Below are 11137 nucleotides of genomic sequence, written 5' to 3' on the forward strand. Positions count from 1 at the left end.
AAGTGGAATGTCCATTAATGTAAATTGTATTTATTTTTATACTTTAATTTTCACTAATTTTGCTTCTAGGAAAAAGGCAAAATAAACTTTTTATCTTAAAGGAAATCTGGTTTGATCTTTTTTTATTTACCAAGGGATAGATATTAAAAAGTATCTGCTTAAAATATTAATACTGTAATGTGATCATTTTTTTACAAATAAAAGTCCCATGAAAGGTATATCTGACTATTTAATATGTCACCTGTACCAGTGCTTATTCCACCAGTTAATTTTGCATGAGTTGGACTTCTCAAAAGACAAAAAGTTTACTACAAGTGAAAGTGTCTTAGCTTTTTGAGAGCTAGAAGCCTGCTAAAGAGCAAATGGAAGAGAACACTAGGTTGAGCTCACATAAAAACTGAATTTGCACAGCTTTAACGATCCAGCTCTTATTACTGCCTATTGTCTAGTGTGAGCCCAATGAAATTCCTCATTTTCACCTCTTACTGAATCCTGCATTTGATAATCTGTAAGGCAGTGTGAGAAAAGCCCCTCACTTTTCACACGGCCACCCTTTAACAATCGTTCATTTCATATACTGGGAATCATGGATATGACAGGAATCTCCTTATTCATACTGCGTGCAAAGCAAGGACCCATTCTGGAGACAAAAATCTTTGCTTTCTGTCAGGTGTTGCTGTTTCATGAACAACCACAATCTACCTCTTCCCCATGAAAAATAATAGTTATGGAAAAAATAGGCAAATAGAGTTAGAATGCTTTATCTCTAAGGGACCATAGTAAGCACATGTATGTCTAGGTTCTAAAAATAATTACGCGAAAAACAAAGGAGACTTGGTATTGATGAATACAGCAAATCAAACTGGAATATGGTGCAGTGGAGTCACATCCTTAATCGGTTCTAAAGACAGCTCTGAGCAAAAATGATGCCTAACCAAAATTACACTTGACAATAAAATGGCTTTCCATTCTTCCGTTTCTGGAGGTGATTGGCCGAGTTGCCATCTGGATGGTGGCTTTTTTCTCAGCCTATGGTGGGTAAAACCCCTTATTCACACTTCACATAGGTTTTAATAACCTGTTTCCGGATGAGTTGCATCATTTGTTGAACGCCCTTTGGGGATCCGTGTAACTCCAGAGCAAGGGCCTTGAGAACAGGCCAGGGAACCTATCCTGGGCCAGGACACTTTAGGAGAAGCCATATCTCTCAGGCAGTCTTGGAGAACAAATATGCCAGGTTGCAAGCTCTCATGTATGCACAGAGACTTACCCTAAAGCCAGATGTTACTGGGACACTGAAGGTTTGATTGGTGACCAGTCTGTCATGGAATGGGAGACACCTGGGAGTCCTGCTTAATGGAAAGGCCCAAGAGTCTCATGAGTAGAATGACATGGGGACAGACTATTGCCACATTTTCAGCCCCAGTTTTAGATCATATTGTGGATGGGGAATGAACCCAGGGAAGTATTTAGGCGGTGTGGGTGAGCCATGGCCCCACAGGCCCGGGGAGCCCTGAAGCCCTAAGCCTGCCGAAGGGTTGCGTTCTGCTCCCCCGAGTGGAGTGTGGTTCAGGGTAGCCACAGGTAGTAAGGGGCCAAATCACAGGCACATGTTCATTCAGGACAGAAGACGTGCCGAAATTCTAATCCTTGTCTTACCAATGTCACTTGTTCCCCCGAAGGCAGAAGAGCATGTAACTCAAAAATCTTGCCATGGAGGGGTGGGGAAGGACTGGCTCTGGAGTCTTCCAATGAGAGACACCTTGGAGTCCCGGTTGCTGGGTGGGTCACAGCTGCTGGAGGCCTGGGCTCGAGATTAAACTGCACATGCAGCTCCTGTTTACGTGAGCTCCAGAGCAAGGGGGATAAGACCCAGCCTGGGTCCTGGTCTTGATCCAGGAACCAGTTCAGGAGAGACCAGGCCACACTCGGGCCTTTGTGAAAAACCAGGCATCTACCAATGTTCCTGACTATGCAAGCATGTAGGATGCTATTTTACAGGAAGACAAATATTGTGAGAATTATGAAGCCTTAATTGGTAAGGCTGGACAATCTGGAATAGGAGACACCTAAGAGTCATAAGTCCTCGAAAGGACAGGGACCCCCATCAGCAACACAATCAACTGGGGACTGACTGTTGCCACCTGTGAAGCCCCAGTATCATATATAGCAGGGGGAACCCCTCCAACAAGGGTAACACCCAGAAGGCCTGAAGAGCCCTGGAGTCCAAGGCCTGCTGAAGGAATGCCAACTGCCCATGCACATGCAGTGCAGTTCGTGGTAATCAGGGAACAGGAAGAGTTCAAAACTTGTAAGGGGCCATTCACTATAGTGGGTTCATGGAGGACCCAACCCATCTACCTAATTTCAACCCCTATTCTACCCAAGTGTCACCTATACCCTCCTAAGACAGTTCTTGGGGGAACTCAAAAGTCTTACCAAGTAGGTGTGGGTACAGATTGGCTGGGGAATCCTCCATTAACACACACCTGGAAAACCTGGTTGCTGGGTTGGTTGGAAGCTTCTACAGGCCTAGGGCCCTTAAGCAAATGCAAATGTGTGTGCTTGGCAGTTCTCTGGAGCAAGGGGAAATGAGACCCTCCTTGATATCCGTCCTGGACCATGACACAGTTCAGAAGAGACTAAGCCACTCCTGGGAGCAGCTGGGGGAAACCAGTCATCTGCAAATATTCATACCCATTGCACAGATTTCCTAGTCACCTAGAGGCTAAATATCATGGTAACTTGAAAGCCTTGACTGGCAACACCCAGGAGATCTGGAATGGGAGGCACCCAGAGGCTGGGTTCTAAAGAATCAATAAAGAATCACTATCACAACCTTTGCATCCACAGTTTGAGATTGTATGCGTGGAGAGAACCCTCCGTCCAGGAAAATATCCAGGTTTTTGGTCAGGCTGTGATCCTAGAGGACTGTACATCCTGTTTACCAAAAGGCCAAAGTGAGAGGCAAGTGTTTACTTGAGATAAAAAAACTATAGTTATTCTGGAAGCACTGATTCAGGCAGAAACCTGAATAGCATTCCCATTAGGAGGTGAAGGCAGGGAGAATTTATGAGAAAGGGAAGAGGAACAATTATGTTAATAAAAGGAAGGAATTTCTATAGGTTCAAATAAGCTAACATGGTGATACTAATTCTAAAGAATGTTTTTAATATTTAGTCCAGTAGTCATCAGTCTGGTAGTTTTAATATCTGCTTTCTTGTTATCTTTGCAAACAGTTGTTCGGGGTACAGTGCTACTTTAGGTCTAGTCCAAAGGTCATTGTGCCCAGTTTTAACATTACAAAGGTTTGAGGCCTAAGAAGTGCAAGGTAGTTTCTCTGGGATGGCGGCTCTGACTCCATTTTAAAGTTGCTCTGCTTATAGTATTTTCTACATGTCCTCCTTTTGATGAAAATCCTTCCTTAAAAACATCACTGATCAATTATTCAAAAGCAACACAGATCAGTTATTAAAAGCATCATTGGTCCTCTATTGTCAGGAGGCCCAATTTAGTATGTCATGCCAGTGTTGGTCCCTCATCACCAGGAAGGCTCATTCCTGGTATATCATGTCCCATGTAGGAGGGAAAATGGTTTTATTAGGGTCCTTAGGCCATAGTTGAGTAACAAGAGCACTGGAACAGAGGGAGAGTTTACCACCATGTTCTTTTAATGGCAAACACCTGCAGTTTCTTCATGTTTCTCATATGAAGTCTCATAGGCCTTAGTGATCACCCTAAAACATTGAGCAACCATTGTTAGAATGGAGACTTAATAACATTGCGGTATATAAAACATAGGTCTATATAACAGCAAACTTTTTTTAATAATAAACAAAGTGCTAAGTTCTGTTTGAAGTATAGATCTGAACCAGGAGGCCATACCTGAATGCAGTCAGCTGAAGATATTAGAGAATCATGAGATATCAGTGGGCAATGCATTTAATCGTTTGGCTTGGGCCCAGATTACGTCTAGTTTAATCTTTATTTTATCAAAGGTGTTTCAGTCCAAGTACAACAATAGGTATTAACAACAAAGGAAATCCCATATTGTTCTGCTAGGATATGGTTAAGAGCAACCTTACTGTCTAATATAACTCCCACAAGGGAATTTGAAAATTTTTCCTGGTTGAGTATTGCTTTGGCAGTAGCTCTAGGAATTTTCTCTTAAGTTTTTTTTTTAAATGCTTCTAATCATGTATTCATTAAGGTAACAGTAACTCTTATAGTGAGTGCTTGACCTCTCAAATAATTTGTGAGACAGGAAGGAACCAAAGTAAGAAAAGAAAATTGAAATTGTAGATTATACAGTTTTGGTCCGGGTCTTGAATTATTTACCACAACAGACGCCACCGGTTCCACTTCCTAGTAACTTTGATTTCAAATCTTCTGTTGGTTGAACAGTCCAGTGAGGTACAAGAGCTTTCTTTAAATGGGAAACATGATTCCAAGTGTCAGCACCTTTAAATTTGGCCACAAATGGATTAATGAAGGATACCTGATCTGGTCCTTTTAATGAATCTCTATGAAGATAAAAGGCATAGCTTTGCAGAAACACTTTGGTAAAAACATCAGATTAAAACAATAACTGTCTGGAAATGACAAAAGACTTTAAAATGCCCATGCATTTTAAATGATCAGGTGAGGGCTCACATACACATAAACAAACAATGCAATAAACTTAGTTGTCCATTCCAATCTTAATCAGTTTAGCCACATACTAAATTATTTTTCCAAGATTGTTTTTCTACAAACCTGAAAGTTCCACAAACCTTCTGTAATTTCCATAAACCTTTCAGCTTTTGTCCTTTTTATTTCTTATTTTTAAGGAATCATTTTACTTCAGGAAAAATTACTTTCTATTTTGTTTTTCTAATATATATTTTATTGATTATTCTATTATAGTTGTCCCATTTTTTTTCCTCCCCTTTATTCCCTTCTGCCCAGCACAGCCCATTCCACCACATTCCTTACCTTAGTTCATGTCCATGGGTCGTACATAGAAGTTCTTTGGCTTCTCCATTTTCTATGCTATTCTTAACCTCCCCCTGTCTATTTTGTATCCACCAGTTATGCTTCTTATTCCCCGTACCTTTTCCCTCATTCTCCCCTCTTCCCCTCCCCTCTGATCTCCATTTCTATAATTCTAGTTGTTTGCTTCATTTTTCTTTGTTTTGTTTTGTTTTGTTTTTAGGTCCAGTTGTTGATAGTTGTGTTTGTCATTTTACTGTTCATAGTTTCTCTTAGATAAGTCCCTTTAACATTTCATATAATAAGGGCTTGGTGATAATGAGCTCCTTTAACTTTCCCTTATCTGGGAAGCACTTTATCTGCCCTTTCATTCTAAATTATAGCTTTGCTGGATAGAATAATCTTGGATGTAGGTCCTCACCTTTCATGACTTTGAATACTTCTTGCCAGCCCCTTCTTGCCTGCAAGCTTTCTTGTGAGAAATCACCTGATAGTCTTATGGGAACTCCTTTGTAGGTAACTGTCTCCTTTTCTCTTGCTGCTTTTAAGATTCTCTCTTGATCTTTAATCTTGGGTAATGTAATTATGATGTGCTTTGATGTGTGCTTCCTTGGGGCCAACTTCTTTGGGACTGTCTGACCTTCCTGGATCTCCTGGAAGCCTATTTCCTTGGCAAGATTGGGGAAGTTCTCCACTATTTTTTCAAATAAGTTTTCAATTTCTTGATCTTCCTCTTCTCCTCCTGGCACCCCTATGATTCAGATGTTGAAACAGTTAAAGTTGTCTTGGAGGTTCCTAAGCCTCTCCTCATTTTTTGTGAATTCTTGTTTCTTCATTCTGTTCTGTTTGAATGTTTGTCTCTTCCTTCTGCTCCAAATTATTGATTTGAGTCCCAGTTTCCTTCTCTTCACTGTTGGTTCCCTGTAAATTTTGCTTTATTTCACTTTGCATAGCCTTCACTTTTTCCTCTGTTTTGCAACGATACTCAGCCAATTCAGTGAGCATCCTGATTACCAGTGTTTTGAACTGTGCATCTGATAGGTTGGTTGTCTCCTTGTGACTTAGTTCTATTTTTGGAGTTTTGATCTGTTCTTTCATTTGGGCCATATTTATTTGTCTCAGTGCACCTGTTATGTTGGAAGGGGCGGAGCCTTAGGTATTCGCCAGGGCAGGGCAACTCAGGTCACTGTGCTGTGATGCTGTATGTGGGGCAGGGGTCAGAGAGGGAACAGTGCCTCTTGCTTGGCTCCCGGCTGGCTTTCATTCACTTCCTCTGCTACCCACAAGCAAATTGGGCCATTCTGGTGTTGATTCCCTGATGGGTGGACTTGTGTATGTTCTAGGACCTTGTGGGTCTCTCCAACGAACTCTCCGTGATGCTGGGAGTTTCTCCTGCCACCACATCCCCCAGAGATTTTTACAGTCAGAGGTTTTGAGGCTTTCTCTTCCAGCGCTGAAACCCTGGATTACACGGTCTGTCTTGTTCCCCAGCTGTTCCTCACAGTTCATCTGCATGCAAATACGGGACCGCCCGGACTGCCAGCTGCAGCCTGGCCCGCCTGGTCCTCCAGATATCACATTTCCGCGTGCCCTCTCCACCCCGGCTGCCCGTCTCCACCCCTCCTCCTGGTCTGGATGAATGTTTCTTCTTTAACTCCTTGGTTGTTGGACTTCCATGCAGTTTGATTTTCTGGCAGTTCTTATTATTTTTTCTTTTTAAATTCATTGTTGTCCTTCTTTTGGTTGTGCGTAGAGGCAAGGTGTATCTACCTATGCCTCCATCTTGGCTGTAAGTTCTACTTCCCATGTAATTTAACATACTAAATAAGCCTAATTATTTTAACATTTCTCTTTTATAAGAGGGAAGACAGAGAGACCCTTTGAAATTTCAAAAGGGCCCTTTTTCTGGAAAAATACAATGTTATTTTTAAAGTGAAGAAAAACTCTATTTAGTTACTGAATTTTGAAAGTTCATCAAACATGAAAATTTTTAAAATATTTGGTCAAATAGCATAATCATAGGTCATTGTGAAATAATACTTAGTAATCTATTTAATCATGTTGACAATGACTTTTCAAGCAAATACAGAAAGTTAAATAGCTGTAAGCAAAAATCTTCTTTCAATACTGAGAATACTTGGTTTACGTTAGTAATCAAAGACTTGATATGAAAAGTTTAGGAAATCATTTTAATAAAACATAAAGTGTATGCTTTCTCTTTATAATCTCTAATTATGAGCATACCAATAAATAGTACACACTATTTATTTGGATAAAACTATTTAAAAGGATAAAAACTTTGCCCTTTTAACAAAGAGAAAGAACCAAGCTCTAATTTTTTAGCAGGTTACTTCTGATCTTTAAATTAATTAATTTAATTGAATTTATTTGATTCAATTTAGCTGTCTGTTTTAATTAGTTTAATCCTGTATATTTTTCCAGACCCTGAAAAAATTTGGGTCAATTTCTGTAATATTTCTTAAATTAGTAAATAATTCCTTTAAGCCGATAAGGCAGAGCTCTTTATAAACCAATTTTATTAATCCTCCAGAGGTAGTTATACATGCATACATGCAGACAAATGCAACCAGAGGCCTGATAGTTTCATTTTTTAAAAATTTCAGCCATGATATAAGTAAAATAGGACAAAAACCAACTAATCTAAAACAATTGAAATAAGTTTAATTGTTCAGATGTCTAATACTTTTGTTATTTTTAGAGGAGGCTTTTAAGACTTGTATTTGTCCTTGATAAACAATATTTGAGAAGGCTGGGGGGCAGCACTGCTTAAGCAAGGGAAACTTTTCAGCTACTTGTGCTTTTAAAAGTCTTTTCTTTCCCATTGTTTTCCTTGGTTTGCTTAGTCTCAAGCAGTTGTGGGCTGTTTGTATTTCTAATTAGCTGCAGGAGGGCCTTGGTAAATGCTAAGGGGGCTTTGAAAAGTCTGTTAGAAATGTCTGTTAGAAATTCTGCTAAATTTCTGATCATATAAATATTTAACTCTTTGAAATATCTTGTCGGTTTCTGGCAGACAAACAATAAGAAATTTTAAAGCACCTGCTCAGATGGCCAAAGTGTGTGTGTATTTAAGATGCTTTTAAAGAAGTCACTGTGTTTTTTAGAAGCTTCTGCATGTTGATAAAGAACGTGTTCCATTTTCCCTAAAAGGTTCGCAATCCTCTCATTCGGAGGAGGGCGATGGGGAGGGAGAGACCTGGCCCAGAGGATAGGATTTATGTTGGTGTTCTCCACTATGAAATCTCTTTCTTATGACAAACAACATAACAGAGACAAGAAAAGGAAACACTGTTGCACAATAACACAGCTATTCACCCACTGGGGAAAAATCCTTGTGAGCCGCTCAACCCCTCAGGGCACCCTTCATGAGCGTGGAAAGTCCTCAAGAGGAAAAAAAGGCTCTCCCATGGTAGCAAACTCCATGTTGCTCACCTGCCAGGAAACCTGCCATAGATGAGGAAGATCTCCTTCTGAGGGAAAGATCCCTCACCCAGTAGCAAACTCCCACTCCATGCCAGCGAGGGGACAGTTGTCCCAGGTACAATCGCATGCCTTGAGGGGAAAACTCCTCCTGGTCTCAAATAAAGACACTTGACCTCAACAAAAAGAAGGGAGGTCTGAACCCAGGGGGATTCACAGTCGAGGTACAATGGTCCATGGAAGCAGTGAGAGCAAAAGATCCTATGTAGGTACCATACCCAGTTCCTGGGGATACCAGCCCATGAAGGTGAGTCCCCTTTAGGTCCCAATTCTGACACCAAATATGTAAACCTAAAAATAAAAGGTCAAAGTGACAGGCAACAAGCATTTATTTGAGATCTAAAAAGTAGCTATTTGGGAAGCATGGATTCAGGCAGCAACTTAAATAGGAGGCGAAGGAAAAGGGTACTTATGAGAAAAGGAAGGGAAATGATTGCATCAATGAAGGGGAACAATTACATCAATGGAAGCAAGACATTTCTAAATGCAGTTAAGCGGATATAGTGACGCTAATTCTAAAGGATGTTTTTAATTTTCAGGTCAGTAGTTGTCAGTCTGGCAGTCATAATATATGTTTTTTTGTTGTCTTTGCAAACGTTGTTTGGGGTACAATGCTGCTTAACGCCCAGTCCAAAGGTTATGGTGCCCAGCTTTAACATTCCTAAGGTTGAGGTCTAAGAGGTTGCAAGGCAGTTTCTCTGGGATGGAGCCCTGACTGCATTTAAGGTTGCTTCTTTTACATTATGTTTTAGTTCCCCAAATACCAAAGCCTGCTGAAAGCATGCCTACTGCACATGTGTGTGCTGTGTGTTTAAGGATAATCAGAGATCAGAATAAGTTTCTAGGGTTTTGAGTGGCTGTTCACTGGTATGGATTCATGGGGTGCCCAAGGTATCCCTCTAATTAAAATCCATATCCTATGTAATGTCACCTATTCTCCTAAATGGCAGAGCAGGATGAAACTCAAAGTCTTGCCAGGGCATTGTAATTATGGATTGGAGGAATGTCCTCTAATAAGAGATGCTTAGAAATTGTTCTTGGGGAGGTCCCTATTGTTATAGGTCTGGGGTGGGATCCACATTGTTCATAGAGTGCAAGGGGAAATAAGACCCAGCACAGGACCCAGTCTCAGTCTAGGACTAGTTTCAGGGGAGGCAAGGTGACTCTCTGGGGATCGCAGGACAAACCAAGCATTCACCAGTGTCCAATCCCACACCTGCATAAAGACTCATTTCCTCAGAAGCCAAATATCACATGAAATCTGAAGGCTTGACTGGTGAGCCTGGTGATCTATGAAATGGGAAATACTTAGGAGTCCTGGGTCCTGGAGAGGCTCATACCCCATCAGCACCATGATGACTGGGGACTGGCTGTCATCACATTTGCAGCCCTAGTATGAGAGTACATTGCATGGGGCCCCCTAAACCAAGACAACATCCATGTGATTCAAACAAGCCATGGCATCACAAGCCTGGAATGCCCCTTAGCCCAGGTCTGCTAAAGGGGTACATAGGAAGCATATGTGTGTCATGCATTTGAAAGCATCCAGAGATAATGAGTTCAAGGGTGACAAGGGACAGTTCACTGGAAAAGGTTTACGGGGGAATCAAAAGTGTCTCCCCAAATCCATTCCTATCCCACCTATTCCCCTCAATGCACAGCTAGAGGGAACTCAAAAGTCTTGCCAGAGTTTGGGGTGAAGAGCTGGAGTAGTATCTTCCAATAAGAGACACCTGGAAATCCTAGTGTCAGGGAAGTTGTGGCTCCTGAAGACCTAGAAAGGAGAGAGAACTGCATGTGCAGGTCCTGAGAAACTATCCAGAGCAAAGAACACAATGCCCAGCTTGTGTCCTGGTCCCAGTTTAGGATACGGTTAAAGAGCAGCCAGGCCACTCTCTCTGCACTGTTGAGGGAAACTAGCAAACAGCCAATGTTGAAACCTACACCTGCACAGAGGTTCCTAGTCACCCATAAGCTAAATATCAAGGAACCCTTAAGCCTTGATCTGTGAGACTAACAAGGTGTAGAATGGGAAACACCATGGCGTCCCAGATCCTGAAGAGGCCCATCACCGCAGCAAAATCAACTGGGGAATGACAAGTGCCATCTGTGAAGCCCCAAGTTCTGGTTATTTTGGGGGGACCTACCCCTCCAAGATGATGATATACAGGGAGTTTGAATGAATGGACCGTGGTCCCACAGTCCAAAGACTCTGGATGCCAAAAAACTGCTGAAGTAGTGCCTACTGTTCATGCAGAGTGATTCAGGGTAACATGGCGTCAGGAAGAGTTTGGAGTCACGAAGAGTCATTCACTGGAATGGGTTCAGGGGGACCCAACATATCTTCCTCATTCTAATCCTTATCCTACTTAATGTCTCCTTTTTCCCTTGTGGGAAAACTGAAAGGGACTCAAAAGTTTTCCCCAATCAGGGTGGAGATTGGCCAAGAGGGAATTCTCCCATTAGAGACATGTGGATATCCTGGTTGTTGAAGAGGTCTGGTTACTGGAGGCCTGGCCTGGAAATCAAACTGTGCATGACCATTTCATGTGACTCTCAGGACAGGAGAAACAAGGACCAATATGGAACTCAGCCGTGGCCCAGGACTTGATTCAGGAGAGGCCAGGTCACCCTCTGGGGGCTCTCAGGAAATACCAAGTATCTGTCA

The sequence above is a fragment of the Pteronotus mesoamericanus genome, unplaced genomic scaffold (assembly GCF_021234165.1).
Source record: "Pteronotus mesoamericanus isolate MK-2021 breed Mesoamerican mustached bat unplaced genomic scaffold, CSHL_Meso_final scaffold_167, whole genome shotgun sequence".
Classification (NCBI taxonomy): domain Eukaryota; kingdom Metazoa; phylum Chordata; class Mammalia; order Chiroptera; family Mormoopidae; genus Pteronotus; species Pteronotus mesoamericanus.